Genomic DNA, 20,710 nt, shown 5'->3' with positions numbered 1-20,710 from the left:
TATCATAATAAAAATGGCATGAGACTGGAGAACAGGGATGTGGTCAATTAACAGAATAGGAAGGCCAGGAACAGTGGGAATGAGGATTTGCTATTTAATGGTTACAGAGTTTCCATTTGGATGATGAAAAAGTTTTAAAATAATGCAACGTTCTTGATGTAATTAATGCCACTAGGTTGTACATTGAATCATGGTTAAAATGGCAATTTTTATATATGTTTTACCACAGTCCTTAAAAATTAACAAATTGCCCAGTTTAGATGGGGTAATTGTGTGGTTTGTGAATTTACATCTCAATAAAGCTATTAAAAAAAAGTCTGGAAGCAGAAAAATGAATATAAATAAAATTTTTGTCTCTAATAAAGATGGCATCTCAAGTCTGTGGGGAAAGGATTATTTGCTACATGGCAACAATTGGGGGAAAAGTTAGAGTTGAATCCCAATCTCACGTTTTAGTCTAACAGTATTTCCAGATCCGTTTAAGACTCCAGAAGAAAATAAATCTTTAATAAATGTATCAGAAAATGATCAAATGGGGTGCCTGGGTGGCTCAGTCGGTTAAGTGTCTGCCTTCAGCTCAGGTCATGATCTCCAGGTCCTGGGATAGAGGGAATCTGCTTCTCTCTCTCTCTCTCTCTCTTCCTCTGCCACTCTCCACCACTTGTTCTTTCTCTCTCTCAAATAAATAAACAAAACTTAAAAAAAAAAAAAAGAAAATGATCAACTTCATATCATATATCATCAGGCAGATAGGTAAAATATTTTTAAAAGTCACCATTTAGTGTTGATGTGGGCATGGATAAACTGTCATATACTAAGGATGGAATACAAATTGATAATTTTCTAGATAAAAATCTGGCAAGGTGTATCAAAAGCCTCTTTTTTTAAGATTATTTATTTATTTATTATTTATTTATTTATTAGAGAGAGAGAGAAGCAGATACTTAAGCAACTGAGCCACCCAGGCATCTCTCAAAAGCCTTAAATGTGCACACTTTTTGATACAGAATTTCTATTCTTAGGACTTTATCTAAAGAAATAGTAGGAGAGGAATCTAAAGATGTATGTACAGGGATGCTCATAATATAAAATTGAGAACAACCTACAAGTTCAGTCATCAGAGTAGTATATATCTTACAGACTTTTGTTCTATATAACGACACACACACACACACACACACATATCCACACACCTGCACCTCATCCCATATATATTTTAAACGTTTAATCTTCTGACTTTAGAATTCAACCTCTAGAAATTTATCTTAAGAAAATAAAAGTTGAGTATGCAAAGATTTATATACAAAATGGGATTTATTATATGTATTGCTTTAAATTGGCTTTTGAAAAATCAATTATATACAGTAAAGATTCCTCCCAGTTAACCATGTAGCTCTACAACAACATTTTAAAGGATGTGTAAAACTTGGGGTGCCTGGTGGTTCAGTTGGTTGAACATCTGGGCTCAGGTTTTGATCTCGGTGGTCATGGGCTCATGCCTCACATCGAGCCCTATGTCAGGCTCCAAACTTGGCGTGAAGCCTACTTAAGGCTTTGTAAAACTTTATTTACAAGTTCTGAGTATTTAGAGCATTTCCTCTGAAGTAGTGACTACGTTATAGAATGACCAAATGAACAGAATGGTATCAAATCCTATCCATTCTGCTTCCTAGAGATCTCCAATCTCCTTCAATCTATTGACCACGGGCCAGGACACAATCTTTCTCAAAGGCCAAGGCTAATTTAACGTTACTCTTCTGCTTATGACTTTTCAAAGCTCTACACTGACTAAAATATAATCCTATGTTTAATTTCTTAGCATGATTTATAAGATCATCCATGATCTGTTCTCAATTCACCAGTATCTTTTACTTGCTTCTTATAGTCCAGCCACCAAATTCCTCACAATTCTGTGGGGCAATCTCATGCTTCCATTCCTTTGCACATGCTTCCACCTCTACTGGAAAATTCTATTTGGCAAACTCTTACTCATATGTCTCATTCATAAAACCTTTCCTAATTGTCTCTCTCTCACAGCAAAATACTCCATTCTCTGTTTTGTATCCTGTACACGCTTCTTTTATAGAACTTATTAGGCTGCTGTCTTTCCCATTAGAATTTGAGCTCTTAGGGGCGCCTGGATGGCTTAGTCGGTTAAGTGTCCAACTCTTGATTTTGGCTCAGGTCATGGTCTCAGGGTCCTGAGATTGAGCACTGAAGTCAGACTCTGAGCTCTGCGGGGAGTCTACTTGAGATGCTTTCCCTCTTTTTCTGCCCCCCTCCACCCCACTTGTGCACTTTCTGTCTCTGTCTCTCAAATCAATGAATAAATCTTAAAAAAAAAAAAAAAAAAAGAATTTGAGCTCTTAGAGGACCAAGACTTCATTTCTTTTCTGTGTCCCTAGCAGTAAGCACATCTGTTGCCTGACTTTTTTGGTTAATGATGCCCCACACAGCACTGATGTTTATGTTACTTGGTTCTGAAATATTTTTCTTTAAAGATATGTATATTTAAAGCAGACATTAGTAGACTTGATATATTTATGTATTTATGCATGTCCTGAGTGCTATTGCACACCCTAAGACATTGAGAACTAACTTTGGGTAGACTGAAATGTAAACCTTTAGGCAATATGCGTTAGCATAAATCATGCTGAACCCTCTCTTGGGCACTGTACGTTCTGCTGCTGTTCTCATAATTATGTTCTACAAAGAGTATGCTTTGCTTTGCTGGAATTTTCTTCCTATAATTTATTTTAAGTTAATTGAGAACAGTTTTAGACTCATAGTGTCTAATAAAATTCATAGTGATGCCTTTGCCACATAAGAAACAAAGGAATCGTATCAGGCTCAATATTTAAAAACTAGCTGATTTGCAGCTAATACTCCCTCCGTAGAAATAGAAGAAGAAACAGTAGGTAATGAGTGCTAAATAGGTATGGAGGCAGAGATAATGTGAGTAGCAGCTGATTTGAGAAGTTTTGTTATTCAGGGAAGCATAGAAATGGAGCAACTGCAAGAGGGAACAGAGGTCTACTCAAAATAAAGTTGTGTGTGTATGAGTAGCTAGTTTGCTGGTTTAAGAGCTGATCCTAAAGCTTTGAAAGTTGGCCTTATATTGGCATAAGGATACTCTCACCATTTTAACGGAGGGAAGAGTAAGGAAAGCTTCAGTTAAAACTCTTGTTTTGTTGTTGTGAGAGGATGAAGGAGTTCTTCCTAATGACTGACAGTAAGCAAAGGAAGCATACAGGAATATTTGAGGAGAAAGGAAAAGCAATGAAGTTGATGTTTCAAGGAGTGGAAAAGCGAGCTTACCAAGGAAAATGGAAGAGATGTTTTGGGTAGTGTTGGGTGTCTATTTAACATCTGTGATGATAAAATGAGGCCAGTTAGCCTGGTTGCGTGCTTTACCTCAGAACAGTCTACTATCCAGCAATAGGCATTGAGAGTGTGGATAATTAGATTCAATTAGAGTTGAGATTTTGCCAGGTTAAGTGTAGTGGAAGAAGAGAGAAGCAATGAGTGGTGGATAATCTTTAGAGAGTAGTAACATTGATAGACCATCGACTGTAAACAGAGGGACACAGAAAGTAAAGACAAGAAGAACACGGTAGATAATAGAGAGTAGTGAGGTTCATTAGTTTGGCATTTGAATGAGGTAGAAAATTACGGCACTATGGATAGTAAAGCAAGGGTGGTGGAAGGCCAGGCTGGTGACTAAATTGAGGATTTCTGAAATCAAGACTATTGAAAGTGGTATAATTTTAGGTGATGAAAAGTTTTCAGATATGACTCTGGGAATGAATACTTAAGGTGAAGTGGAAGCAAGTGTCAAGGATGTGAGGGCTCAGTGTATTAAATGAATCCTTTACAAGAAAACTGACATTGTGAAAATTACATGATGGTAGGAGTACAGATGGCTGAGCTAGAAGCTAAAGCATCATGAAAAGACCAGGAACAGATAGAAGATGACAATGAGGAGGGGGATAGAGTGGTAGCACTTTGGTCCCCCCCTCCCAGAATGGAAAGAAATAAATGATCCAGAAGAAGCTGCAGTGGAGAAATGGAAAGCCTAGCCGAAGGTCAGAGGAGTGTGAAAAATAGGTAGCCTCTGCTTGAGAGGGTTGCAGAGCAAATAAGGTCCTCAGGAAATAGCCAGATTTCAATTAGGTCAAGGATGTGATGGGGATCTGCTGAGAGGCAGTTAAATATAACTTTCAACTAGTTAAAGACAGATCTCCCAGTTGCAAGAGCTGTGATTTGTACTCTGAGTAGTTGAGAACCGGATTTATCAGATACGATTCAGATAAGTTTAATGCTGCCTGCACTAGGCCCAGGCAGAGTGGGAAGGCGAAAAGGGGAGGTCCGTAGCCCAAAGGCATGGGAAGGATTACAACTCTCTTCACACCAAGCGGAAGATAAAGAAGGGGGTGGTAGTCATTTCTGCAGCTTGCAGTTTCCTGAGATGCGCTGAGTCTTTATCACTCAGTCCAGGGGTGGAGAAGCAACTTCAACAGGAAGCTCAGCAAGTTGCAACAGAGCCTAAGCCCATGAGGCAAAACTGACTTGGAATGAGGTATGAGGGACTTCTTTTTTTATGGTACTAAATGTAGTCATGGCTTTGTTCAAAAAGGACCAGTCGTGGCATTCCTAGGTTAGGTTGCCCATTTAAAACTTTTTCGAATTATGTCACTGAAAGCTAACAACTTGTTTATAATTTGTGTTTGAATTCAAACTATTGCTGAAGAAAATGTTACAAAATACTATGTACAATCTAGTATCTATAGAGACAGAGACTCAAGAAAATGTAGCATTTGCTGGAAGGGTCCAGGCTTTAGGAGAAAAGTTCTCTCAGGTAGCTCATTCAATAGAAATACGTAGGAAACTAAAAAAAAAAAAAAAAGGAAACATGTAGGTAACTTTTTGAAAAGTGGGGGGAGGGGCACACATACCTGGCTGGCTCAGTTGGTAGAGCATGTAACTTTTAATCTCGGGGTTGTGAGTTCAAGCCCCACGTTGGGTGTAGAGATTACTTAAGAGATACAATCTTTTTGAAAAATTAAAAGAAGAAATATGTGGGAAACTTTACTGATCCCAAGTTGGAATTTAGAGCACATACTGGAAAGGTTGGGAGGACCAGGGAAAAGGATTTCATCAGACCAGAGAAAGTAAAGGGACGAGACTATGTGACAATAGACAACCAGGGAGGTCACAACGGAAGAGTACTCTAGGGAATGAAAAAGCTAATTCAAGACTATGATGGTAATGAATTTGGGATGCTCTAGAAACAGAAAAGGCTAGTGTGACTGGAGCATATGGTGCCAGACAGAAAGCTGCGAGATTGGCAAGAACTCGGTAGGCTAAAGCAGAGAATTTAGAATCTATTACAAACAAAATTGAATGCCACTGGGGAATGTGTTAAGCAAGGAATGACATAATCTGATTTTTTTTTTTTTTTTTTTTTGGGTAACAGCTTCATGGAGGCATAATTCACATACAATACAATTCACACATTTAAAGTGTGCAATCCAATGATTTTTAGTACACTTACAGTTGCACACCATGACCACAATCAATTTTAGGAGATTTAAATAATTTCAAAAAGTAATCTCTTATCTTTTAGCCATCATTGCCCAACTCCCATCCTCCCGCCAGCCCTAAGCAACCAGTAATCACTTTCACTAATCTAATTTCTGTCTCTGTAGATTTGTCTATTCTGGATGTTTCATGTAAATGGAATCATGAAACTATTAATTTTTTGATTTTAGCTCAAATATCGCTTCTTTCAGGACACCTTCTCTAACTCTCTATTTCCCAGGTCCTCCATTATATTCTCTTGGGCACACCTCAACTTTTTCCTAACCCCGCCAACTTGTAACTATTTTATTAAGCATGTGTATATTAATTGGTTAGTGTTCCTTCTCTCTTCTGGAATGTAGGCTTCAAAAGAACAGAGACTATATGCAGCTTAAATCTTGGTCTCCAGCCCTCAGCACAATATTTGGCTCATAGGAGTAATTCAATAAACATTCCATGGCTTGATGACTTAAATCTGCTAAGAATGGATTTGCAAGAAGACTTTAACCTCTACAAAAGGATTTTTGTTGTGTTTCATTGTCATCCTTTCCTCTGTCTTTATTCCACCAATACCCCAATCACCCCACTCCAGCATCCCCCAGGCCAGGGGTCAAAGAAAGTGGTGTCTGGACAGCATATTGGCTCATGAGCCAAGAAGAGTAGAATTTTGTCCCCATGCTTCTGCAGGTAGAAGCCAAAGAAGTTGTTTTCAGTGAAGGAGCTCATAAAATGTGAAGATACAAAGCACTGCTTCTTTGGTATCCAGAACACTAAGTGTGGGGTGGAAGGGGGAGGAGGTCATTCCTCCGCGCCTGGACTAGAACATAGACAGCTTTGGCACCTTACCTTCAGGGAATGTGGTGTTCATTGGCATCTTAAGTGTTCACGGTTTTGCTGGCTTTGAGACATGACCTTCAGCCGCACCATCAGTATTTTCACAGTGCTTTCCCCTCACCAAACATAGTTGTAGTGATTTAGTAGGCAATGAACATGAGGAAAAGAGAGGCATGGTAATAGGAGAAGACTGTGAGCTTGTATGAAGCCCACTAATCTTCAGATTAAAGCAAATACATCTAAAACAAAAATTTTAGGGGCCTGTGGGTGGTGCAGATGGTTAGGCATCCCACTTTTGGTTTTGGCTCAGGTCGTGATCTCAGAGGTCTTGAGATCAAGCCCCGTGTCAGGCTGTGTGCTTGGCATGGCATCCACTTGCAACTTTTTCTCCCCCTCCTTCTGCACTCCCCCCTCCTTTCTCTCTCTCAAATGAATACATAAATCTTTAAAAAAATAAAAACAAAAACAAAAATTTTAGCCATTGATACTTCTTACGGGATCACTAGATCTGTCTGTCTCTGTCTCCCCCTCCCCCCCCCATGAGTGGTCAGAGGGCTGTTTGGTTCAAATATGTTATCACTAACTAGAATATGAGGAAATCGAATTCCTATACACTAAAGATGGGCTGGAGCACCCCAGTTCCAGCTGGGGTAGGAGGAAGTGGGCATCTCTTAAACATTGCAATAAAATGAAATAAGTATTTAGTCACACAGAGGTTAACATTTTAGGAAAATGACAAACAACTGAATTGTAAAGTGAATATGCAGCACTAACTGATGCCAAACGAAATGGTACATTAAAAGAATAAACCTCTAGGGGCGCCTGGGTGTCCCAGTCGTTAAGTGTCTGCCTTCGGCTCAGGGCATGATCCCGGCGTTATGGGATCGAGCCCCACATCGGGCTCCTCCACTATGAGCCTGCTTCTTCCTCTCCCACTCCCCCTGCCTGTGTTCCCTCTCTCGCTGACTGTCTCTCTCTCTGTCAAATAAATACATAAAATCTTTAAAAATAAATAAATAAAATAAAAGAATAAACCTCTAGGGACGCCTGGGTGGCTCAGTCCTTGCTCAGTGGGGATCCTGCTTCTCCCTCTGCCTGCCACTCCACTTGCTTGTGCTCTCTTTCTCTGACAGGTAAAGTCTTAAAAAAATAATAAACCTCTAGGAAACAATAATTAATCTAAAACTTTATTATTATACATTTATTATTATACATTTATTACTAAATTATTATTATTACTAATTATTATACATTTATTACTAAAAAGTATTAGCAGTTCAGTTTTAAGTTTAATTTTTAAAAATATTTTATTTTATTTTTATTTTAGGTGGTCTCCACGCCTTGCCTGGGGCTCAAATTCAGATCCCTGAGATCAAGTGTTGCATGCTCTACTGACTGAGCCAGCCAGGTGCCCCAGCAGTTTGATCCCACAGTGCATGAAAAACCATTGTTCAACACGCGGCAACTATGTTACCCTTACGGTCAATACATGTGCATTTGTGAGACTAAGTATCATGTTGGAGTTTTTTATTTACTTTCAACTGAGATCTTTAGAAGAGCTGCAGATTTTTCTGGGTAAATCTGTCAGTGTAAGTACTGCTGATAGTGATGTTGCTACTGAGGGGATTAAACTTTCCCTCTTCCCTAGCAGTAATTGACTAAAGATTTATTTTTATTTCTGGAACTTGAAGATTTGGTTGATACTTTTGATATATATACATATATATATTTTTAAAGACAATCCTATGATATAAAATATCCTGTTCTTCCTCAAAAGAATGTTCCTAAGAGTTCTCATCACAAGTAGAAATTTATTTTTTCTTTGCTTTTTTAATTTATCTGTATGAGAGATGGATGTTAGCTGAACCTATTGTAGTAATCACTTTACAATACATGTAAATCGATCCATCTTACGGCACTCCTTAAACGGACATGGTGATGTATGTCAATTATTTCTCAATTTAAAAACTGAAGGAAAGAGATGTTCCTAATAATTTTTAGAAGCAGTCTTTTTAATTTACTTTTAATTTCTTTTTATTATTTATGTACTTGCTTTTTTAGAATCAGTCTTAAAGTTGTTTTTCCTTTCACTATGAAGATACAATCAGGCAAATCCAGAATGTGGAAAATTCTACAAGTCAAATTACCCAGGTTCCTTAACAAATTAACCTTACAAAAAAAGAACAAAAAAGAAGGGAGAAATATTAAGATTAAAAGAATCTTAGGGGTGCCCGGCCAGCTCAGTAGATAGAACATCCAACTCTTTATCTCAGGGTCATGGGTTCAAGCCCCATGATGGGCATGGAGCCTCCTTAAAAAATAAAGGAAAAGAAAAGATAAAAGAAACTTAAAGACATGTGAAACAAACATAATGTGTAGATCTTATTTAGATTCTGACTTGAACAAGCTAATAAACAATTGGACAAACTAATAACTAAAGCACAAAAAGGACTTTTAATGCAATTGGTGAACATTGAACACATAAACACAGGTGTTTATGAAATTCAAAAAACTTTGTTAAGTGTGATAATAGTATTTTTAAAGAATCCTTAGCTTTTAGAGATACATGTAGAAATTCACAGGGAGTGAAATCATATGATATCTTGAATTTTTTTAAAAGACTCCAGAAAATAGAAATAAATTTATAAGTTAATGGAGATTAGATAAAAGAAGAGTGATAAAATGCTGGTAATTGTAGATGCTAGGTGACAAGTCCAAAAGGGTTCATTATACTGTTCTTTCCTGTGTGTATTTGGAAAGTTTTATGATAAAAAGTGAATTTTGAATGTTTGCTTTTACATATACACATTTAGAATTTAAAATATATTTTTGCATCAACTACTTTCTTTCCACAAACGTTTTGTGCTTACATTTTGGATTTAAAAATGTGGCAGTGGAAATGGATTTGGCTTTAGAGAAAATAGAATCACCGCTGAATTTCCACGTCCTTCTCAGCATTCATTACAAGCATACTAATTCCAGAATCTTCTTGGAGTTAAATGACAGGAGGATCTTTACACTAGGTATCATGTGAGAAAGACTTACCTTCTCCAGGCACATCATTTTATTTCTCAGCGGCAAATGAACTTCTCTTGCAGGCGATCAGTGGTTGTTAGTAAATCCTGCTATGCTAGTGGTATTATCTGCAAAGCATAGTAAAAAGGCTTTCTTTGGTTCCATCAGCCTTTTACGTACGTGGTAGCAGATATTCCATCTTGCTTGAATAGGTTGATAACAATCAACTCCAAAATCTGAGTTGACAAAATTAATAATCTTTTTAATTCTGCCTCGCAGGAGTAAAAAATTCCCAAAAGGGATTTTTTCCTTCAAAGACTTTTTAATATAAACGAAATTAAATAGCTAAAAATAAAGTACAGTTCTTGAAGGTTATTTCGTTCGATGCTATGAATTCCAGTATGTCAAACGGTTCTACCAAAGTTCTATAAAGATTATAACTACGATGATGATAAAAATCTCTTCTCTGCTGTTCTTCCATTATTTTTTAAGCTTTTATAAACATCTGCTCACTCAAAATGGATATAACATTCTTCTTAAAGTTTTCTAGCAAATATTTTTAACAAAATTCATACATTGAAGCCCTAACCTTCAGTGTGACTGTATTTGATTAAGGTCTTTAAAGAGATAATTAAGGCTAAATGGAGTAATAAGGATGGGACCCAATCCGGTATGACTGAGTCTTTATAAGGAGAGCAGGAGCCCGCAGGGACGTGAGTGCACGAAGAGAAGGCCACGTGAAGACACAGTGAGAAGGCAGACATCTACAAGCCAAGGAGTGAGGCCTCAGGAGAAACAACCCAGCTGGCACCTTAATCTTAGACTTCCCGTCTCCAGAACTGTGAGAAGTGAACCGCTGCTGTTTAAGCCCCCCAGTCTGTGGTATTTTGGTTCGGCCCTAGCCCACTGCAGTATTTGCTGTGTAGTGAACATTCAGATTCTGTCAGCTTTTGTTGATATCTAATATTTTCCAAGCCCATTAAGGATCTAGCACCTCTCCTGTGAGATTCTCAAGATGAAAAGGCTGTTCTATCTTCCACACTTACCAGCCCCCAGGTACCACTTTTTATCGTTTCCTAGTCTCTGAAGATCTCTTCAATGCTATATTCATTCCTTTAAATGGTTGGCGTTTGTGTTTATGGAGTCTCCATGCGGTGGTTCCAACACCTGGAGTCTCCGAGGACCTGCTTCTTGCTCAGAGTAGCTAGTTTTTCGAGGTGCCTCGTTATGTCCGTTTCTTGGGCGTGATGTTTGAAAATAAAACACTTTGAAGTTACTTTCCTCCAGAAAAATTAGAATTTGTGTCTGGGTATGTTATAAGTCCTGGCCCATAGGAAACCAAGTTCCTGTCTTGAGTTTTTCTGGGTGTTCCAGGGAATTGGACTCGGCTGTACTTCTACGTAGGCTCTTTCTCAGTTTGAAAGAAGAGTTCCTGTTTATTGCAGGGATGATCCCTTAGAGTACACCCTAATCCCCAACTGTTGTTCCAGTTTGGGGTGGATTTATCCGCCTTGCAGTCCATAATGGTGTTAAATTCTACTCTCACCCTTGCTTGATCTTGGGAAAAGGTTATTGGCTAAAAGCAGCTTCCTTTTTAAAAGTAACTCCCTAGGTTCTTGTTGTTTCCTTCAAATTTGGCCTAATAATTTTTTAAAAGATTCTATTTTTTTATTTGAGAGAGGGAGAGACAGAGAGAGAGACAGAGAGAGAACAAGCAAGGGGGGGGAGAGGCAGAGGCAGAGGGAGAAGCAGACTCTCTGCTGAGCAGGGACCCCGATGTGGGGCTCCATCCCAGGACCCTGGGATCATGACCTGAGCCAGAGGCAGATGCTTAACCAACTGAGCCACCCAGGCGCCCCGTTCTAATAATTTTTTTTTAATAGCTTGCTATTTATATAGCTGTACTATTAAGGATATGCGGAAGCCAGACTGTAAGGGAAGGGCAGCATTCCAGAAAGGTAAAAAAACACCTAAGGGAAAGTGGAAAGGAGAGAGAGGGAGTTTGGCTGCTGGTTCAGGCAGAGAGTTAATCAGCTCCATCCAGTTTTCCTTCAGTGGCGCTAGGGTGAGGGGGTAGCCTTCAGGGCCCTTTATGTCTCTCACATATGAAATAAGAAGAAAAATGGCCTTCTGAGCAGCGTTCAAGATGTCAGAGCGGGGATGTGGTAGGCCCTCCAGCGTGAAATTCCAGATTTCCCCGGGTCTTCCAGTAGAAGCTGTGCTGTGACCAACTGTGCTGACAACAAAGGAGCTGAAAATCTGTACATCATCTCTGTGAAGGGGACCAAGAGACGACTGAACAGACTTCCTGCTGTGGGTGTGGGTGACATGGTGATGGCCACAGTGAAGAAAGGGAGACCAGAGCTTAGAAAGAAGATGCAGCCAGCAGTGGTAATTTGACAATGCAGGTCATACTGCAAAAAAGATGGCGTGTTTCTCTATTTCGAAGATAACATGGGAGTCATAGTAAACAATCAAGGTTCTGCTATCACATAGTAAACAATGAAATGTTCTGCTATTCAGGACCAGTTGCAGAGGACTGTGCAGACTTGTGACCCAGGAGAGTATCCAAGGTGAGCAGCACTGCGTGATCCTTTGGTGTATTTGTTTACAAAAATTTAAAAATTATTTGCTCCCCCAGAATGGCCTTCTGAGAATGAGAAAATCTATAACCCAACAACCCAATCTCCTGTTAATATTGACACCTGGTATGCACTCAGTAAATATTTGTAAAATGAGTAAATTAAGCGAATAGCTTGAGTATACTTATTTAATAGTCCTTTCCCCCAATATTATCATCTAAGTGACAGTACAGAAATACAAAAGAGAATAAACCCTTAATAGTAAATAAAATGGAAAAGTGGTTGCTTACTTAACCAGAGTTTTCAATGAATTTCTGAAAGATGGAAAATGGATGGTAGTTTGTCAACAAATGACCGGTGGAGAAGCTTTACAGGGAGGAGAAAGCTATCGCGTGACCGGATCTGAACTTTCCAGTGGAACCCAAAGAGGTTCTGGTTGTGGAACTGGCATGTTCTAATAGGATAGGTATTAGCCCACTTCTGGAAAAACCATTCAGTTTGTCCTCCTGACTTTACTCTCCCTGTAAGAGCAGAGCAATCAAACACCCTGAATTTACCAGTAGGGCTGAGTATAGGCTGTTTTCTGAAGAAATGTGAAGAACTTCCTATGGAGGCTTAAGGCTTCTAGTACAAGAGTCATATCCCAGAGCTAATGTCCCCATCCCCACACTGACTCTTTGGTGTTTCTCCAAACTGTCTTTTTGCTCTCTGTTCGAAAAGCCTAAATAAAGTTGGCCAAATGATACCTCTAACTCATGTGCATATATGTTGCTACTGGTCAGTAGAGAGGCCTAGTGGAGAAAAAACACACAGCAATAGAAACCCACACAGCACGTATCAATCAGTCTCCTTTTTTAAAAGATTTATTTATTTATTTTATTTATATTTATTTATCAGACAGAGAGAGAGAGAGAGCACAAGCAGAGGGAGTAGCAGGCAGAAGGAGAAGCAGGCTCCCCACAAGCAGGGAGCCCAATGCCGGACTCGATCCCAGGACCCTGGGATCATGACCTGAGCCGAAGGCAGACGCTTAACCAACTGAGGCACCCAGGTGTCCCTCAATCTACTCTTTTTAAATAAATATAAATGGACAAATATATATTCCCAGAAATATGAAGAAAATTAAGTCTAAATGTAAATGAAATGGCAAGGGACACTAGGGTGGCTCAGTTGTTTGAACGCCCAACTCTTCATTTTGGCTCAGGTCATGATCTCAGGGTTGTGAGATCAAGGCCTGTGCTGGGCATGGAGCCTGTTTATCTCTCCCGCTCTCCCTCCCCTCCCCTCTAAAAATATAAAAATAAAAATGAAATAAATGTAAAAGACTAAGGTGAACAAACAAACAGAAAAACTGGCAAAAACAGAGCCCACATGTGATAGAGAACGTACAGCCCAAATGAAACTCAGAATTCATCCTCTGAAAAGCTCAAAATGATATTTTATTCATAAAACTACACTATATACTGCTAGAAACTATGAAAAATAAACGATCAGGAGACAACAAACTTTTGGAAACAAAATATTAGTATTATTTTTTCAAGACTTTATTTACTTGAGAGAGAGAGAGAGAGTGAGTGGCAGGAGAAGCAGAGAGAGAGGGACAAGCAGACTCCGCACGGTGTGCACAGCCCGATGTGGGGCTTGAGTGGAAATCAAGAGCTGCTTGCTCAACGGACTGAGCCACCCAGGTGCCCCAACAAAACATTATTTTAAAAAAAATCAACAGAAGGACTGCAAGAACATCTCCTAGAATGAGAAGGGGAAAGATAAAGATGGAAAGATGGTATATAGAGGCTCAATCCAAGAACCCCAACATTTAACTAACATGTATTTCAGAAAAAAAGAATTGAAGAATTAGGGAGAGGAAATTATAAAAGAAAAGCAATGTTTGGGAGCTGAAAACAAAGTTTTAAATTGAAAATATCTATGACGAGTCCAGTAAGCTATGATATATATATAAAATTACATACACACATGTCCTCATTATATTTCAAATTACCAAGGATAAAGATAAAATTCTAAAGCCCCCATAAAGAAAATCCAAGTTCACTAACAGAGTAATGAGAATTCAACTAGCATCTGTCTTCTAATTAGCAGCACTGAATGTGAACAAATACTGAAGAGAGAAATGATTTTGGACTCGGTATTTTATGCACAGTTGAATAATCAGATAATTATGAGGGCAAATAGTACATTTTTAGACTTGTAAGAACTCAAAAAGTTTACCTCCCAATCATCTAGTTGGGCAAAACAAGGAATGAAGTGAATGATGAGGAAAGTATTAGAGAAATGAGGAAAATCAGGACGAAGTTTGTCCAGATGGAAGAAAGAAATCAGAAGGATCCTGGAATAGTAATACAACAGATAGTAGTATGTACAGAGGGGATAATGTTCAGCAGATGGCAAAGGGCTATGTTTCTTTTACCAGTAAGGCAAAAGAGAAGCAATTAGAAATCCCAGTGAAAAATAAAAGCTTTATTAGAAACAATGGTTTAAATATAGCAAACTAAAATATGGAATGATTTGAACAGACCATTGAATATGAGAAGAGGAAATATTTTATTAGTGTTTGAAACATCATTTTTTGATCGGTACGTGGTAATGATATTGGACTTATAAAGAAGGATAATCGTGTCACCTGCTTCTTCTGTTTATTAAATAATATTCACATCATTACCATAATGTAAATGCTGTCTTTGGGGGAGAGTTCAGTTTTCAAGATCATTCACTGCAAAACACAGAAACCTTAATTTTGGTTACAAAGCAGAATTAATTATTGAATTAAATTAACACACTTAATTAAATTATTTAATTCCAATACATTTGGAGGTGCAAGATCAGAGGTCAGATGGAGGAAAATGCGATAGCATTTTCAGTAGGGAGCCCATATATATTTTCTAAACTGATGGAATGAGAAATTAATATTTAAGAATATAATGTTAATTTATAAATGTAACCATTTGAAAGAAAATACCAACAACAAGTCATTACTTATAATATTTACTACATGCTAAGCATAGTTCTTTACATATATTAACTAATTTAATCTCCACAACAATCTTATGAAGTACTCAGATTTTCTTTATTTGGGAGTCAGTAAAGCAGAGTCACAGAGGGTTAAGTAACTTACCCATGTTTACCTAGTAATGATGGATCAATAATAGAAATAAAGCAACTATTTAATTTGGCAGAACGTGTGGATGGGAGAATTAAAACAAAAAATAATTTGTATTAGAGGTCAAGATGAAGCACGTATTAAATAAAGGTGAAAAATCTAGAAATAATAAACAATTTAGAGCTATGGAGCAATGAAGGTAATTATTAGAAGAACTAGAGGCAGAGCAGTAGAGTATTTTCTGTTTTAAACCATTTGAACATTTACTTAATATATGCATAATACTTTTCTTTAAATTTAAACTCATCACTTCCTCCCAAACTTCCCACTCAGTCACATTTAATAAAAAGTCTCTTAACTGAAAGACGGCTTCCTTTCAATCTTAGATAGTGGTACAGTCGTACTTGGGAAGATTGCAAGTAACAAAATAGAGCTCATTCTGGTTGAAAGTGCCTCATCTCCCATGTGTCTGTAGAGAATTCATTTTATGTTCATAAGAGATGACATTAAAAATACGTTACAGAACTACTGAAGCATGTCACCATATCACAAGACTTATAAAAGGAGTGGAGAGAAGAAAGAGCTCATGGCCTTAGAAAGTAAAGATGATGGAAACATTATGGCAACAGCTGTAGAGTAAAAATACTAAAGAGTCAAAAATGCCAAACGAAAGAGAAACCAAAAACAGAGTCATCACAGAGTTGTAGAAAGGAAGAGAATGTTTATTCACACTCTTTTTCAACCAATATTTATTTATTTATATGTTCTTAATATGCTTCAGATGTAAAGTGGTGAGCACATAAAAATCAAAAGTGCAACTTGTTCCTAGATAGCTTACAGTCTAACAGAGAATATGAAGGATGTGTATATAAATGCCTTTTGTATATGAAGGAAATTGATAAGTACCGCCAGATGATAAAAATTTAGTACGGTAACAAAAGTAAGGGTGATCCAGGGAGATAATAAAGAGAGCCACTTAGCCACTGTGTTAGTGTTGGAAGCAAGGTGAGGTCCATCCCTGGGGTTGACAAATATGGGTTAGGAGATAAGGAAATGCTATGTGACGCCACTAATAAATCAATCGCATGCAAAAGTAACCATGTGTTCTTGGCAAGAGACTCCCCTCCCTCCCGGTCTTTTCCTAGGACAAGATAGTTACCCACAGCTCTGCTGCGAATGTGGCTCACCCAAAGCTGGGATACTACAAGGAGAACAAGATGGGAGAAAAAATACCATACTTTTGGCAAAACTACATACTAGATTTGATACTAAAAGAGAGGTTTGTTGGGGCGCCTGGGTGGTGCAGTCGTTAAGCGTCTGCCTTCGGCTCAGGGCGTGATCCCGGCGTTATGGGATTGAGCCCCACATTGGGCTCCTCCGCTGGGAGCCTGCTTCTTCCTCTCCCACTCCCCCTGCTTGTGTTCCCTCTCTCACTGGCTGTCTCTATCCCTGTCGAATAAATAAATAAAATCTTTAAAAAAAAATGGAAAAAAAAAAAGAGAGGTTTGTTGTCTTCATGATTTGACCTTGAGGTGTCCATTTTCCCTCTTCTCCATTGTGTGGAGGATTTGAGAGTCTGCAGTGCCCCCGAAACTCCCACCCCCACTTCCTTTTCTCCTTCTCTATGTCAGGCAGTTTTTTGTCAGACTCAGAAGGACTTTGAGTCAGAGAGTGCGGAAAAGGAAGTAGGGTGGTGGGGATAGGGAGGGAAGAGGTAGAAAGGGGTGAAGAACTTTATAGGGATCTTAAGGGAGGAGCGGAAGAGAGACCAAGAGAAGGTAGCCTCAGTGCTCACCTGCAATTGACTCAGGATGATCTGACTGTCAAGAACTCCACTCCCTGGGGGGCGGGGGGGGGTGATCTGTAAGATTTCCTTTCTGGTAACGAATGGCTCAACTGTCTCTACCTCCCAAACATGGTTAAAGCTTTCATATTTTATGGTGTAAGTAGTTGCATACAATATGTCGGAGGATTTTGGAAATTGTAAGAGTGGACTTTAAGTGCAGAGGGCACTGTCTGCTCTCACTGTGCAGACTGTTTAATCTATGCCCTGCTGTCCTTAGGGTGACAAAAGCTAGTGAGCACCCCCTCCACATTTTGCACATGACACAAAGGCAGAATTGAAACTGATCAGAGCATGTTAAGAGATTATTGTCGAGGGGCGCCTGGGTGGCTCAGTCATTGAGCGTCTGCCTTCGGCTTAGGGCATGATCCCGGAGCCCTGGGATCGAGCCCCACGTCAGGCTTCTCCGCTGGGAGCCTGCTTCTTCCTCTCCCACTCCCCCTGCCTGTGTTCCTTCTCTCTCGCTGGCTGTCTCTCTCTCTGTCAAATAAATAAATAAAATCTTAAAAAAAAAAGAGAGAGAGAGAGATTATCGTCGAAAGAATACACTGAGCTTAAATCAAGCAGCTGTCTTAGGATCTAGGAGGTTGGCTTTGAAAGGATTGAAGGAAGTGGTGTGGTGTGAAAGCCAAAAAGCATGTCTAGATAAGGCAGCTCCACAGAGTTAAAATTAATAGAGTAGCCCTGTGGGCTTTCTAATATCACATATTTAGTCAGTTACTCGTTGTATTTACTCCTTTCTCTAAGTTACAACTTCAATAGCTGACGGCAGTTAACAATAGTAAGCTAATTCAATATGAATATGTTTACTTTGGTATTGTCAACTCTGGCCATTTATCTGTTTAAACACCCAAGTCCCCTTTTATTTCTGTTATTATCTCTCACAGTTAGATTTATACATTTCCTAGTAGGACTCTGGCTATCTCATGGTTTTATAAAATATGGTAATAATCAAGATATATAGTTTAACAAATTATTGTCCTTTTAACATTTATGTTAGTTTTAAAATAAAATTACAACAAAAACCAATACAATAAATATACTAATTATATTTTTGTGGGCATACTTCTCATTTATTCATTAATTTATTCATTGAACACTGTGTTAGATCTTATGCTAAATTCTAGGGAGTTGTCCACATTTACTAATTTTTTCCAAAAAGCCCAAAGCACCTCCCAATCTATATTTAATAACAATCTCACCTGTGACATAGGTAGGAGTGGAGAGGCAATCCACCATGGGCCTTGAGCATCCCTGTACAATCTTGCTGGTATGTCTAAAATGCAAGGCTCTTACAGTTCCTTCCCTGGGACATTTCTCAGGGTTGTGTTTGCAGTGAGCATCCTTGAGGGATGAGGTAATGCCTTCCCCAGATAAGAGTAGCTTTGCTTACTGCTTCCTGTAAAAGTGATGAATTCCTGAAGCTCAGTATTCCTTAGCCTCAATGGAAATTGACTGCGTGCATAGCGTCCACCCAAAGTTCATGCAGCTTACTGCGCTGTGAGTAATCAAGTCCTTTCTTTTCTACCTATCAGTTTTGTGTTTGGGGCCAGTATCCACAAAACAGTAATATACTAACTTATTAGTTTGTAAGAAGAATGAAAACAAATTTTGCCAGTCACTTTCCATGTCTTCAAACCACAGACATCATTGCTTTGACTACTCAGTTATGGATGTGCCTTAAGAAAAGTGCCACAAAGTTGTAATGATTTAGGCAGTGCCTTGGCTGTCTCAGGTACTGAAATAAGCACAAGCAGTTACTATTATCCCTATTTTACAGATGAGAAAACTAAGACTCATAGAAGTTAATAACCTTCCATGTCAAACAGCGTATTAATGATAGACCAAGGTTCCAAGTGCAAGACTTTGTGACTCTAAAATCCAGGTACATGCCAAAAATTTAGAAGAGAAAAGATATTGCAACTTAATTACATTAATGTCCTATTTGAGATTTAATAAGTTTTAACTACAGAAATTATTTTGCAATGTCAGTTTAAGATAATTATACCAAAAGAACACACAACGAATCTTTTAAAAAAAAAAAAAAAGACTTGTCTTTGTTAATTGCCTTAAAACAAACATACTTACTATTAATTGCATTCAGATCTAGTACCTGTTTTAGTGGACATGAAAAGGTTTTATACACATAATTACAAAATACTGAGTGGAACCTAAATGTTTAAAAGCATAAAAATTGAGAGCATAGCTGAGGTTTATCAAAGTACTCTCTCCATGCTTACTTAGAAAAGAGATTCCAGGGGCCCCTGGGTGGCTCAGTGGGTCAAGTGCTTGACTCTTGGTTTTACCTCAGGTGGTGACCTGGGATCGTGAGATGGAGCCCTGAGTCAGGCTCCACACTCAAACTTTCTCTCCTTCTGCCCCTCCCCCCTCAAATGAATCAATACATCTTAAAAAAAAAAAAAAGATTCCAAAATTTTGACATCAGAAATTAAGGACGTTCTGAACTTTCTCTGGAGGTTGGGCTCCAACCATGGCAGTGAAAACACATTCGTCACTTTTCATTGTGAAGTTTAGCTATCTAACTCTCCCAGCAGACAATGGGTTCCAACAAGGTTAGATTCAGGTCTTACTTACTTTTCTAATATTATTACTTTGCGCTCTACCAGGTTTCTTTTCTTTCCTTCTCCCTCCCATTTCTTCTTGCTTTCTTTTTTTAAAGAGAATGTAATAAAATGTTCTCCAAAGGCCAAAAAGTACAATAGGAAGAATCCCTTAATTTAAAAAAGGCTTCATTGTATTCCATCATCATTTTCTTTTCTGTGATGCCTATTGAATTTTAAGTAGGAAGCTATAAGACAAAAATTCTATAAATCAATGTAAGATGACTAATAAATACTATAATACAGTATAACGACTAATTGCTGTTCCTATACCAACAAGGGAAATTCTTTTACCTAATTCCCCTTACATTTATCACTCTAAAATTTCAATTTAGTGATAGCACAGGGAAATTGTTATCATTTTTAAAAGTAACAAACTGCATATCCAGTAAGACAAAACATTTATTAAGTCAAAGTCATGTTATGCTTCATGCACTTAACACCATTATTTCAGGCAGATAATTTTATGAATTCAAAATAAATAAGCATTCTTTTTTTTTTTTTAAGGAATCTCTACAGCCAACATGGGGCTTGAACTCATGACTCCGAGATCAAGAGTCACATGCTCTTCTGACCGAGCTAGCCAGGCATTCCTAAATAAGTATTCTTATCAGATTTAGAAAATCATATTCCAAAGCAGTATATCAGGAAAGAAGAAATCTTTAACCAGTATTTCCAAAAAGCTGTTAAGACAGCAGACTCATGTTCGTGTGTTAGTTTTTTATTTGTGTACACCTTAAGACAAACAAGAAAATATATGAACCATGCTGCTGATTGCAATATGAGAGTATAATATATATTCTTCCTAAATAAATTGATGTACATATTATTTTTTATATTACCTCTTATATTATACCTATGTATATATATCTATGTACACAAATACATGTATAGAAAACATCTGAATTTTAGAAGATGTTTAGCTCTGGTGTCTATTAAAAGCATGCAAGGACTAAAGAAATTTACTCTATTTTCAAATTTTATGGCAGTCTTCCAATAATTCCTTATTAGTGGAAATATAGGCAAACACTAGCTTTATTTAGGATCCGATTTGTTTCTTTGGGATATGCCTACAGTTTTTGTTGATTGCTTCCTGTGCTAGTTTCTTAGGAAACCGAAG

General features: G+C 38.1%; 1 non-coding gene and 1 pseudogene across 1 annotated transcript; both read left to right on the top strand.

The window, feature by feature from the left end:
* The first annotated feature begins 4,953 nt into the window (after positions 1-4,953).
* Positions 4,954-5,026, top strand: TRNAK-UUU. The gene has a single exon. It is a non-coding gene; the product is annotated as a tRNA-Lys (tRNA).
* A 6,549-nt stretch (positions 5,027-11,575) lies between these two features.
* On the top strand, positions 11,576-12,020 carry LOC103657454 (annotated as a pseudogene).
* Positions 12,021-20,710: the final 8,690 nt, after the last annotated feature.

Source organism: Ursus maritimus, unplaced genomic scaffold, assembly GCF_017311325.1.
Source record: "Ursus maritimus isolate PB19 unplaced genomic scaffold, ASM1731132v1 scaffold_29, whole genome shotgun sequence".
Classification (NCBI taxonomy): domain Eukaryota; kingdom Metazoa; phylum Chordata; class Mammalia; order Carnivora; family Ursidae; genus Ursus; species Ursus maritimus.
This window is presented reverse-complemented; position numbering and strand designations above follow the sequence as displayed.